This window comes from Mesocricetus auratus, unplaced genomic scaffold (genome assembly GCF_017639785.1).
Source record: "Mesocricetus auratus isolate SY011 unplaced genomic scaffold, BCM_Maur_2.0 Super-Scaffold_100013, whole genome shotgun sequence".
Lineage (NCBI taxonomy): Eukaryota > Metazoa > Chordata > Mammalia > Rodentia > Cricetidae > Mesocricetus > Mesocricetus auratus.
This window is the reverse complement of record NW_024429196.1, coordinates 17,461,759-17,475,508: the sequence shown is the minus strand read 5'-3', so window position 1 is coordinate 17,475,508 and position 13,750 is coordinate 17,461,759. Positions and strand designations below refer to the sequence as shown.

General features: G+C 39.1%; 1 pseudogene; it reads left to right on the top strand.

The window, feature by feature from the left end:
- The first annotated feature begins 235 nt into the window (after positions 1–235).
- LOC101835188 lies at positions 236–9,065 on the top strand (annotated as a pseudogene).
- The last annotated feature ends 4,685 nt before the right edge of the window (positions 9,066–13,750 follow it).

The window sequence follows — 13,750 nt, the reverse complement described above, 5'->3', positions numbered from 1 at the left end:
GGAAATTGTGAGCTGTTAGACATGGGTGCTGTGAAATGAACTCAGTCTTCTGCAACAGCAGAATATAAACTCTTACCTACTGAGCCCTCTCTCCAGTCCCTGACTATCAAAGTTTTAAACCCTAACACTTCAGAATACAACTATATTTGAAGTCAGTGCCTTTACAGAGGTGATTAAATAAAAATGAGGTTAGTTGGAAGGGGTTCTAATCCAATCTGTCTCACAGAGGGACACCATGGATACCATGTACATTGACATGAAGAAAGACAATGTGACAACAACTTCCAGCCAGGGAGGCAAGCCTAAAGAGAAATCAAACCTCAACAGACTTTAGTTTGGGATTTTCAGTATGTATAATATGAATGAAGAAATTCCTGTGATTTATGCCACCCATCTAGCAAACCAGAGTATAGCATTCTTCCTTCTCCACCAATGGCTTTTGCTTGTATTCAGGGATGCAAGAGTATCACTCTTCTTCTAAGGAAGGTGACTTCTATGCCTCCCATTTCCAAGAAGATAAGAAATTTTCATATGAACTCTTGGACTGGGGAATATCCCTGCTAACCTGGCAGTCAAGACTTACGCTTTACAGGATAAACAAGTCTATGACAATGGAAGATGCCAAGAATTCCCCCAGCTATAGAAAATCATCACTAACACCAAAGAAATTCATCAAGCATGACAGTATATACATTTAATCCCAACACTCAGGTGGTAGAGGCAAAAGATGTCTATGAGTTTGGAGCCAGCTTGGGTTACATAGCAAGTTCTAGGCCATCAGAACCTAGAGGTGTGACTCTGTCTGAAAACAGAGCAAGCAAAAACCCCCTTCTCTCTACCTACAGACTTCCTCGTGGACACATGATGGGAGTGGGGGAAGAGTCCCTGAATCAAGACCATAATTCACCCTGTGCTTAGGAATTGAAAACTGGTGTGTTAGCTCAGAAATCTGACAGGCAACTTAATAAAATTCAAAAAGGTCATTTTAAAAGGAACCTAAGCATCTCTACAAAAGCACCTCCAAGGAAGACATCCAAATGATGAATAAACACATGAAAAGATTCCTGACATAATTAATTACTCAGCACAAAAAAATGCAAACCAAAACCAGGGGCTACTACTCCTTATAAACTAGATTGACTAGAATAAAAACGTTCCAAAAAAGTAAATATTGTTTAGAATATCAAGAAGAATCCCTCTCACACATTACTGCTTTGGAAAATGCTGGCAGTTGCTCAAAATATTAAATATGAAATTGTTGGATGACTTGGCAATTCTACTTCTAGTTACATACCCAAGAGAATGAGAGTACACAGGAACACAGAAATAAGATCAGAAGTAAGACTCAAAGCAATTTGGTCAAGGACGATGTCTTTATAAGGGACATGGAATGTAGCCTGCATTTCCCAGAAATCCAGGAAGGTTTTTTTTAGCAATGTAGCTGCATGGCCACACAGTTTTTATTATGCTCATTTTACAAAATGAACTCGGGTTGTAAAGTGATAAATGGTTTGGGATATGGGACCATTGGCAGCAATGAAACCAGTGTTGGGGGTATCACAAGGACTATTCTGCATTTGGATTTAGATTGAAATTATGGGTGTGTGTTGAAAGGCTTTAAGACCTTTTGACAATTTCTTGACTATAATAATCTAGGCCTTAATGTCTAGAACGCAGTAAAAAAATGAAAAATGTAAAACAACCCTGAGTTTAGAACCTTTTCACTTATGCTAGTGTTCCTGAACTTTCCAGTACAACAAGAAAACCGTTCTATGAGTTGCTTTATCTGCAGGGCATCTCTGATGCCCTTCTCAGGTCGATTGTCACTTTCACTTGAAAAAGATTTCCAGGAAGGAGACACAGCACCAAAACTACCAGGCCTATTAGGCATATAAGTATATCACTCAGTTAAAGAATTTGCACATTTTGGTGATAATGGTTTTTTTTTTTTTGATAATGCTTTTTTGGCGGGGCGATTCCATATTGAAAGTCTAATGCTGTCACATACAAAGACAATCAAATTATACAATGTTGCTATTGTTTCTAAAAACAATTACCCTTATAGAAAGCTTGTAAGTTTTATGCTAGCACTGTAAAGTTCAAGGCAAAGCAAAAGTTCTGTTTTGGATTTTTCTCTTGCTTACCCTTTATTACCTTCAGCATTCTATTTTTCCATGGGGCTCAGAGATGAATATTCATGTTTCACGAAGTTGACTGCAGCACACAAACAGCACCTTGTTTCCAAGACCATGAAGCATTCTCTTGAAAACGTATTCCTGTGCCGACCATTACCTATCATCATACGGACTGTCAGTTTCACCATCTGTGAAATGGAATTTATTTTTTATAGCTGTTCATGGTATCATTTAACAGTTTTCTCCCTTTTAAGGACCTCAGAACACCTTTCCTTCTATTATAAGAATACTTTCTCTTCAGGCTGGTTTCCACTTCTCTCTCCTCATCCGTAAAGTAATACCTCCTTTATTTACAGAGCATAGGTAAGATGTTACTTACAAGAGTGTGGGGCATTTCCCCAAAAATGCTGTCCCAGAAAGTCTTTACCCAGCAGGGTTGAAGGCTTTCCATGGCTCTATGGAAAAAGTCCACTTCCTCTAGTATTTCACCAGCATATATACTCTATCCCCTAGGGTTCTATGGCAATTACCATCCCTTTATGAGGGAATGGAAACAGACAAGTCCAGCTGGGGTGATTTTTTGCAAGTGGGCATAGTGGAACTCCCAATCCCGGAGGTAGCAGCTGTTTGTCTCAGAGGATAATAATCCTATCTAACAATCCCCACCCCAGCCGGGCGGTGGTGGCACACGCCTTTAATCCCAGCACTCGAGGCAGAGACAGGCGGATCTTTGTGAGTTCGAGGCTAGGCTGGACCGACAGCCTCCAAAACAATACAGAGAAACCCTGTCCCATAAAACCAAAAAAAAAAAAAAGAAACCAAAATAAAACAAACAAACAAACAAAAAACCAATCCCCCACCCCTGGAGCCTTTGACTTACAGGAATCAGAACTCAGATTCTGTGCTTACTCGACACTTCACTAACAGAGACATTTTCTCAGCACCTGAAACCTTTCTGTTTGCAAAATTCCTTTATTGATGGGTTCAAAAGTAAAACACAGAAGAAATATTTTACTATGATCTGGAAGTAGGAAAAAGGAATGAAGTAGAAAAGTCAGGAAGACATGTTGGGAAATCTCAGCTTAGTCATCCCTTCATAAAAATCTAAATGATTGGATATGTTTCTTCTACACGAGGGCTTACTCAGTCAGAAGAAAATTAAAGTATGTAAAAGGATCCAGAAAAAAGCTGTATACCTTCCAAGATTAAATGCATCTCAGTCTAGGCATAGGCAAATTCCAAAAATTGGCACCATACTGAAAGAATTGTAGGTCCTGAAGCAAAAAGTTTTATTCATCAAACTCCTACAGGCCATCTACTATCTTACCTGGCCTGGCCCCCTTTTGTAAATACAAAGATGAAGAGTACTGGAGCACAAACAAAACAGAGAACCCCAATTCATGCCTGTGAATAAGTGGTCATCAGAACCAAGAGACACCAACTCTAACTGCTTAGCCTCGAGGAAGCAGAGAGGCAGAGCAGCAGGCAGCCTCACTGGCAAGTGGCATCTGACACAGGAATAGTTGTCTCAAGGTGGCATGGGAACGGGAGTAGTTTTAAGGTCGCTTATAGCCATTCAGAAGCATTTAATATCATATCAAACACATTTAACATCTGCATGGTCCTGATAGTAAAGTTTGCTTTATAGTTCATGAATAATGCTATTAACCAAGCCACATTTGACAAGATGCTAAAATGCTATATTTTGTGAATATGGGATTAAATATTTATCAATTTGATTGCATGGATTTTTCATCCAGTTAATACAATATCATAGCATTCAGTTTTCTGTCATTCTGACAAAATGCCTAAGATAGTTAGCCTAAAGGACAGAAAGGGTTATTTGGGCTCACAGCTGTGGACATTCCAGTCCACGGCTGACTGGCCTATTACACTTGAGCCTGTGGTGAGACAGCACTTAACTGCAGACCTGGCTTGCAGAAAAAGTTTACTCCTCATGGTGGTGGGGAAGTAAAAGAGGAGAGGAAGGGGATGAAATAGCAATAGCTACTTCTGGAACATGCCTACAGTAACATCATTTCCTTTCATGAGAGTCTACTCTCTAAAGTTCTACTGCCTCCTAATACTGCCACATACTGACAACCAAGACTTTTGATATCAGCTCTCTGGGGACACAGTCAACCTGGAAAAGTACATTTCCCTCTACATTCTCTTGTTTTCTTAAACTTCTGGAAAACTCAGTCTCTAATCATAATTTCTGTGGTGTCTCTGGCAAAATGTCTGGTAGAAAAGCATTATAGCCACAGGACTTGACCTAAGCACAGACTCTGGAATGGTCTATATTTTAACAGGAAAAGATCCTAGTCCCAGCAGGCTGAGTGGTTTATACAAACAGAAATGTATGTCACACAACCCAGGAGACTGAGGAGTCCATGATCAAGACACCATCACATCAGCTTCGTAGATGGTTGTCCTCTTGCTGTGTCCTGGCACAAGGGGAGCATGGAATAAGCCTGTTTTCTGGCCTCTGAGGTTCTACCCTTGTGAAGGAACACTTCCCAAAGGTTCCACTTCCTAATCCCATTACATTGAGGCTTATTAAATGTCACTGCATGGGTTTGGGAAGAGCAGAGACACTCAGTTTTCTATCAGTCACTTTGATAGAAACAATAGAAACAGCCTAAGAGAAGAAAGAGTTGTTTTGGCTCATGTTTCTAGGAGGTGTTAATTCATTGTGGTGGGAAAGACTTAGCAGGATAGCTCAGCTCCTGTTGGGAGAAGTATGTTTGAGGTTGTTCTCTGGGGATCAGAAAGCAGAGAGATTGCGACAGGAAGTGGGAGCTTAGAATCACCTTCAACTGCTTGCCTTCACGAAGCTACTTCTGCCAGTGAGGCCCCATCATCTAAAGTCTTCCAAATACCACCAGTACCTGGGGACTAAGCATTCCTAATGTAAGCCTCTGGTGATCCAGATTGAAAAGAAAACAGATGTGTACCATAAGTAGTAAAATAATTGATTAATCTTTTGTAAACATACACATTTCCATATATGAATATGACATTCTCTCTACCCTGAAGTCAAGTCAGCAAAATACCAGCAAAATATCTGGTCAGCAGGCCACTCTGAGACTACATTTCCATCTGAGTCTTTTGTGGGTAAGTTCTTGAATGTCTTCAGTTTTGTTTTCTTATTCATAACATAAAAAATGAACTGTAGCACTATAAATATGATGACTTTGAAGTTTCACATGGAAGACTTTCTAGAATTGTAATGCATTATGGCAACTGCAATAACTGGGTGCTTTTATCTGGTGTTTTCATTTGAATCCAAGAATGCTCTTAAAATATTTTCTTTACAAAGCTGACATTAGGACAAGAAAAGAGGAGAAAGACCCTTTGCTTCTTTGCTTTTGGAATGCATCAAATGATACATCTTCCTTTAGTACCCAATATTTGAGAAAGTTTGATTTTCCTTGTGTATTGTCATATGCAAAAATCACAACTTGATTGATGCAATGCAACTTACATTTTTCAGACCAGACTGTGAAGAATTATGCAAATGACCTTCCTGAAACTATTGAGTATCCAAAGTTTCCTAAACATTTGGGTTCAGAAAAGATGGCTGGTGCAGAGTGTAGTGGACAGAATGCAAAGCAATTAAGAGTACTTGTTGCTCTTGCAGAGGACTCAGATTCTCAGTACCCACATGACACTCACAACCATTTGTAGTAACTCCAGTTCTAGGGGATCCAAGACCTACTTGTGACTTCTGCAGGCTCCAGGTGTGAAAGTGATGAACTTTCATTAAAACAGACAATCCCTCAAACACATAAAATAAAATAAATCTTTTTAAAACATTTAAATAGATTGCTGATGAAATGTGGAAATTGAGTAGAAATCTGATAACAAGAGAAACAATTTTAAATGTCAAATAAGATAAACATTAAATATGAAAAAGTCATGATTAAAATACCTTTTTGACTTCCATTAACAGCAATGTTTGTCACACATTGAACTTTGATAGTCCCAAATTAGTAGCCTTCAAAAAGAGTAATAACTACCATGCCTGTTCATTTTGATATGGCTGTTCCTGTAACGAACTTGATTTGTTTTTAGTGTGCTTGTTAAATATTTATTTGGGTTTTTGTTATGAAGTTAAAATTATGTACTACAAATACTAGAATGAGAAATCTCTTCTGTCCATGAACCCTAAGAAACCAATACTCCTCCAAATCGTCTGTATCCCCTGTTTTACCTACATCTCATGCTCTCCCAAAGAACCATCTTCATTGATACTCATAATAAATATCTGTGTTAAAAATTTATCCTTATATCATCAGGGAATTGTACCTCTCACCCTTCATCAAAGATTCTTCCTTTTGCATCAGATAGAGAGATTGTTACAGAAAGCCACAGTTGCTCAAAATGAAGACATAACTGACCATGGGGTGCTGATCCCCAGTGAATACATTTACAGTACAACTTATATGCCTAAGGATCAGGGAACATCTTGGAAGAGACAAAAGGAAAAAGTAAGAACCAGAGGATCAGGACATCTTTTCTCTTCTAAAGAAAACAGAAGAAGAGGGGGGCAGACACTAATCAAACACATAGATATGGGAGGTATGATCAAAATGAATTGCATGAAAGAATTAATAAAAATATTATTTTATTTTTAATTGGGGTTAAAATAAAAGTTGAATAGTCCCATTAAAAAATTAGGTCAAATGGTTGGAAATGAGCATCATTTATAGGAGACTGGAAGGCACTTTTATGATTCATTGAGATGAGTTACAGAAGCAAAATTCTTGAGAAGCAGGAAGGACACAAAGAATATATAAGCTCAGTTCCCAGCCTTCCTCTCTCTCCTTTTCTCTGAGAAGGAACTATGATTCCAGATTTCTGTGTGACTGCCATTGCTACTGTTTGTACAAGGAAAAGCAAAAGGGTATGGACAAGATTGAAAGTATGCTCCAGAAAATTCATAAGACCCTAAAATTTTCTCACAGAAATGTATAATTTATCGCTACCTTAGATTCTGGAAATAAGAAAATGGCATAAAGACACTTTTAAGGCCTCCAATGTGCTCAACTCTTCTTTTGGATAAATAAATATTTTCAAATAGTTACTTAATAAATTTGGTTACTTTTATAAACTAGGAATAATCTATATAATGTAGCTTAAATTATATTACACATTCATCAAATGAAAGTAATACTTATATATCAGGGTAGATTCAATATTCATAAATCAGAGTAAAATATTTCTATATTCCTTTAGGTTAGATTGCATATAAATTGCAGCACTATCAAGAAGATTTATTTATTGATTTGCATTATTGATTGAGCCGTTCTTGGGCTTGGAGCAAAGAGTAATGAAATTTCTTATCATGAAGCATGAAGAGAGCTCCTTCTCCTAAACTCCCATTGATTCAATCATGTTGTATGAAAGTGGAAAACGAGGCCTTCAGGGAATGTCCCAAGTACCCAAGTTTACATAGCAGAAAGGAACCCATCTCTTCTGCCTTGGAGTTTGCTACATTGCTGTGTGTTGAAGGAAAAGAGTTTTCATTCCTATGGCTTTGGTGCATGTGTTAGTCAGGGTTTCTATTGCTGCAACAAAACACCATGACCAAAATGTAAGTTGTACAGGAAGGGGTTTATTTGGCTTACATTTCCATATTACTGTTCACCATCAAAGGAAGTCAGGACAGGAACACAAACAGGGCAGGAACCTGGAGGGAGGAGATGATGCAGAGTCCACAGCGGGGTGCTGCTTACTAGCTTATTCAACATGGCTTGTTCAGCCTGCTTTCTTATAGAACCAAGGACCAGCAGCCCCAGGATAGCACCACTCACAATGGGTTGGGCCCTCCTCTATTAATCACTAATTAAGAAAATGTCTGTGTCGCCAATACCAGACCAACAGATGTTAGCCCAATGCTGCTCATTGTGCACTAGCAGTCCCCAAAAGTTCAAAGTTCAAGTTGGCAGCCCTCAAGGGCCAGCTGATTGTGAATCTACTTAGGGAAGAACAGGTTCCCCAGAACAAGATTACGGTTGTTGAGTTTGCTGCTTTGGCATGGCTTGTGCCATCAGTATCTTAATGAAGGACTTATCAGACCAGCGTGTCCTTGTTGATGTCACGGAAGACAAGCTGACGGGAGAGATGACGGATCCCCAGCATGGCAGCCTTTTCCTCAGAACACCAAAAATTGTCTCTGGCAAAGACTATATAGTGTGACTGCAAACTCCAAGTTGGTCATTGTCATGGGGGGGGGCAGGCAGCAAGAGAGAGAGAGTCGACTCAATCTGGTCTAGCGAAATGTGAACATCTTCAAGTTCATCATTCCCAATGTTGTGAAGTACAGTCCAAACTGCAAGCTGCTTATTGTTTCAACCCCAGTGGATATGTTGACCTACATGGCTTGGAAAATAAGTGACTTTCCCAAAAACCGAGTTATCAGAAGTGTCTGCAATCTGGATCCCGCTTGGTTCCATTACCTGATGGGAGAAAGGTTGGGTGGTCACCCCCTAAATTGTCATGGATGGATCCTAGGGGAGCATGGAGACACCACTGTGCCCCTATGGAGAGGTGTGAATGTCGCTGGTGTCTCCCTGAGGAATCTGAATCCAGAGCTGGGCTCCGATGCCGACAAGGAGCAGTAGAAGGAGGTTCACAAGCAAGTGGTTGACAGTGCCTATGAGGTGATCAAACTGAAGGGTTATACATCCTGTGGCCAACTTAGTCGAGAGCTTATTGAAGAATCTTAGGCAGGTGCATCCCATTTCTACCATGATTAAGAGTCCCTGTGGAGTCAAGGATGATGTCTTCTTCAGTGTACCTTGTGTCCTGGGACAAAATGGAATCTCAGATGTCGTGAAGGTGACTCTCACTTCTGAAGAGAAGGCTTGCTTGAAGAAAAGTGCAGATACGCTCTGGGGGATCCAGAAAGAGCTTCTGTTCTGAAGTCCTCAGTGTTTCACACATCTATTTACTCATCTGAGCTGTGCTTAGTATGGTTGTGTTAAGGTAGCCTGGAGAAAACCTCACTTCCCACAGTTCTACCCTGATGCTAAGTGGTACTTGTATAGTGATGACTTGGTTAGTGTCACAGTCCAACTGTCTCCAAAGCACACTGCCAATTGTGTTCAGGCTTCAATTAGCCATGAGTCTGTGTCTGTGCTGTGCACCCTCACCAAACATGCCTAGGTGAATGAGTTCCCAGTGACTCACAACCTGGCTCCAGTGTGTAAGTCCATTATGCATACCTTGTGCATAATTGTTCTAAAGGATATTATTATTTTGTGTATTATGTGTCTGTAGTATACATTAAAATATTGTATAAGAAGCAAGATCTGCATATGGATGATGCAACCAACTACCCAAGGGCTATGCCAATGAAAACACCAAATAAACCTTGAACAGTGAAAAAAAAAAAAAAGAAAATTCCCTACAGACATATAGGCTGATCTTTTGGAGGCATTTTATTAATTGAGGTTCCCACCTCTCAGATGTTTTTAGCTTGTGCCAACTGCACACAAAGAACTGTCCAGTACAGTACCTCTATATGATATGTCATGGGTTCTTTCTTATAGATTTTATGAAAGCATCCATCTTGTGTATTTCAGAAAACATTGGCTTGTAGATATTAGTGGTGAGGTGTTAACAACAGTGTGTATATGTGTCCTCTAAGAATTGGATTTGCTGGTGGTGTTTGGCACCAGTCTGTGCCTGACCTTGATTGATAGCATCATACCAACAGTTCCAATAACAAAACAAGTTAAGAGAGAAAAGTGAGAGAGGTGTAGAGAGCTGATTTATAATTTAAGTGAAATGATGTATTTTAGCCTATCCATTCCTCTCTACCCTACTAAGAAAACGATCTCTCTCTATATGTACATAAACTTAGTAGAGTACCTATAAAATGTATATTGAAAGGAACACACACACATCTACCTTTGGACTTAGGGATGATTAGATTTAGATGAAGTTGATAAAGTCATGAAGGTAGGATCATAAGATAAGGATGGTAGTGTCTTAAAGGACATGACCAAAGAGAACTGCTATTCACCTATTCATATTCTCTCTCTCTCTCTCTCTCTCTCTCTCTCTCTCTCTCTCTCTCTCTCTCTCTCTCTCTCTCTCTCTCTCTTTCCCTATCCCTCTCCCTCTTCTTCCCAAGGCCACTCTCCCTGCTCCTTTTCCCACCCACTCTTCACTTTCTCTATACCAGGAGTACAAAACAGAAAAGAAGCTGTCACCTATAAGCAGTTAGGAAGAAGTAGTTGCCATTGAAGCCTCTGAAGCTATGAATTTTTCTTACAGCAGCCCTCACTAATGACAATGCACACAGCTGTGACATCAAATCAAAGGACTTGGAAGCATGGTACTATATGTAGAACAGAAGAGGTAGGGGATCCTGCCAAAGAAGACTTCACAGCTGCACAATATGCTCAATTTTATGAACATGCATTTTTAAAGAACAAAATATTTTCTTTTACATATGCGTAAGACATCCTGACGTGTAAAACCAAAAACGGAGCTCACTGGTTGATGCTGGACTGTGGCCAGGCCTTCTACCTCACTTTTGCCTTTTATCCTCTGGCTGATTATAAGTATAGCAGAAATATATAATCAAGGAGAATACTGTACCCTAAGTGCATAAAAATAAATTTCCCAAGTTTCCACAGTTTGTCACAAGCTTCAGTGAACAACAAAGCTCATTAAATCTAGATATCTGCACTTTCTCCCTTGGTGGGGAACTTTTCTTTCCATAGGTCTTTAACATAAAGTTTTTGGTAGAAGCTGAACTATGGAAGCAAGAGCTGAGTAGATGATGAGATTGGACCTCAAATCCCAAGGCTTCCAGTGGAGAGCCTGAGGCACCTGCTGTGACCTTGGAGGATTACCTTAGTCTGGCAAGTATTGTTAACGCTTCTTATCCTTGTTAGAGTTGCCAGCATTGAAGTGCATGATGGAGATCTACTACTCTAGCTTCCCTTGGGCTCTCTGCTGTGTCTCACTCTTCCTAGGAACCTCAAATCACCAGGGTTCCAAGCCTTATCCCCAGAGCATCCAATCATCTGGGCTCCAAGCCTCACAGTATATTCAGCTCCCTTCAAATGCCTGGCAGAATGTCCACTATCTGTTTCCATATCACCAAGAATGACTGAGATTTCCCCAATGCTAGTAAGGCACCTTATCACACTAGAAGGGTCAGTGGTGAAAGCCTTTCTGGATGACAACCCTGTGTTTCATGCTGAACTAGAATTAGCAGCCCCAAGGTAAGTTTTGACATCTTGGATTCAGTTATTACCTGTCCGTTCATCAGAAAGTTTGGGGCCAAGTGTGTAAATCTTGAGTTTTTCTACTATTAGTTACATACAAGTACTAATACCCCCACAATTATAGCTAACATGTACAGTAATGTATTTAAAAGTCAACATGAAGCTCCTGTTACATGCACTAATTCAATATTCTCCATGGTTCTGAGGTATATTCGTATTCCTATGTTACTTGGAAGCAACATGAGTTGAATGATTCCCCCTCAATCACAGCTTACAAGTGCTATGGAGGCAGGATACAAACCCAGTCTGCCTCTTGAAGTTGTATAAACTGGAATGAGTTAGAGCTTCTCACAATGCATATTCTGAAGTAACAATAAAAATGGGGCATTCAGTTGGTTATTCCTCAATTAGTTTAATAAGTTGTGTTGAACTAATAACTAAATCATCTGTCCCTCTGCAAGGGAGCATCCTCATGGGACTACATCTACTGGAGCTAAAAATGCAGTCTACAGCCGGGCTTTGGTGGCGCATGCTGCCTTTAATCCCAGCACTCAAGAGGCAGAGGCAGGCGGATCTCGGTGAGTTCGAGGCCAGCCTGCTCTACAGAGTGAGTTCCAGGATAACCTCCAAAACAATACAGAGAAACCCTGTCTCAAAAAACAAAACACAAACAAAAAAATGCAGTCTACAGTAAGAGAACATTAGGGATCTCCATTGTTGCATACACCTATGTGCTAAATGAAGTCTATATTAAGAGAACATTAGAGACCTCTATCGTTATGCACAACTGTATCTTACAGGCTTTGTGAGATGTGTAACTGTTTACATTGTACTGATAGCAGAATATATTTCAAAGTGTAATTCAAAGTTTAGATATATTTCGTCTTGCTTGACCTTACCAGAGAAAAGGCAACCCATTCCTTTCCTACAAACAGAAATCTGACATTTAATTGTTAGGAAAAAGAAAGTAGAAGTGGAAATTTTCCCTTTAAAACCCACCCCATTCTTTCAAAGGGTATTGGAACCCTTTTTGTTTCTATCTGCAATACTTCCTGGCTTTCACATTGCAGAATTTGAAAATATTTTGAAATCTTATGGCTTACTGATTTTCAGGGAAGTGTTTATCTTTGCTGTTTGTTTTTCTGAATGCATTAAGATACAGGCAATGTTTTAGCTCTCATTTGCTATGTTGTAACCATAGCCAAGCATTCCAATTGCTTCCTTAAGATCTATTACTGTGCATTCAGAAGACTTGTTCTTCTAGGAACGTTTTAAAGCTCTTCTATTTTTCTCATATGGTACCTCCTAAAACTTTCAGAGTTAACTTTATTGCCGCCTCACTGAAATACAGAGACAATCATTTCCTGTCTTGGTAAATACCACATAAAGTCAAGTGTACCCAATTTTATTATCACTATCTAATTACTGTTAGTAAAATAATACGCAGAGTAAATTTTTTTCTGGAAATTAAGAATCTACTGATTTAAGTATTTGAAATTCAGAAAAGACCTGTGGCTAACCATCACTTCCTTACTTTAAAGAAGACATCCAACCCACAATATAACCACTTCTCAGAGAACTACAGATTATTATTATGGGTGATTTAAACACACAACAGTCATGTTCTCCTAGCAGAACTCCTCATTTCTGACTTTTATTCAACTTAGTTTATGCAACAAACTATTGAAAAGAATGCCTGTTACATTTGATAAATCCTGAAAATGCAAAATGAATACAGAAACCCATATGACAGCATTCACACCAAGCTATGGAACATTCCCGATTTCCCAGCTATGGACTTCCTTGTCATTGTTCCTTCCTTCTTCTAATGGCAATAATTTGACTTCCCACATCATATGTCAGTTATGGAAATTTGTTATGAATTGAATTGTGAGTATCATACTGCATTTTCTTCTATGTTCAACAAAATTCTCAGGAAATAAATATATTTGGGCAGCATATTTTGCTATTATAAGGTATCGACTATATAATATACAAAAAGTTGTTTGTCAGTCCTCCTCTTCATGAACATGTCAGTCTTTATCTAACTTGTAATTTTATCAAACTGGTGTTTTAATCATCTTTGGACATGCCTTTAGGTAAACATGAATCTACATTTTTGTAAGTATGCATATGAGAAAAGAAGGATAAATACTTGTTCAGCTTCAAAGACAAAAAAAGCACGCGTTACTTTTAAAATCTTACATAGCATTAGCAACAATAACTCATTGTAGATAACCCCTTCTCCAGTTACATTCAGAGCTGCAAGGAGGAGCAGACAAAGACAGTCTTTGGTTGGATGGATTGTCATTTTTAATAAAATTCATCTGCTACCAACAAAGAAAGGAATGGAAGAAGACCCTT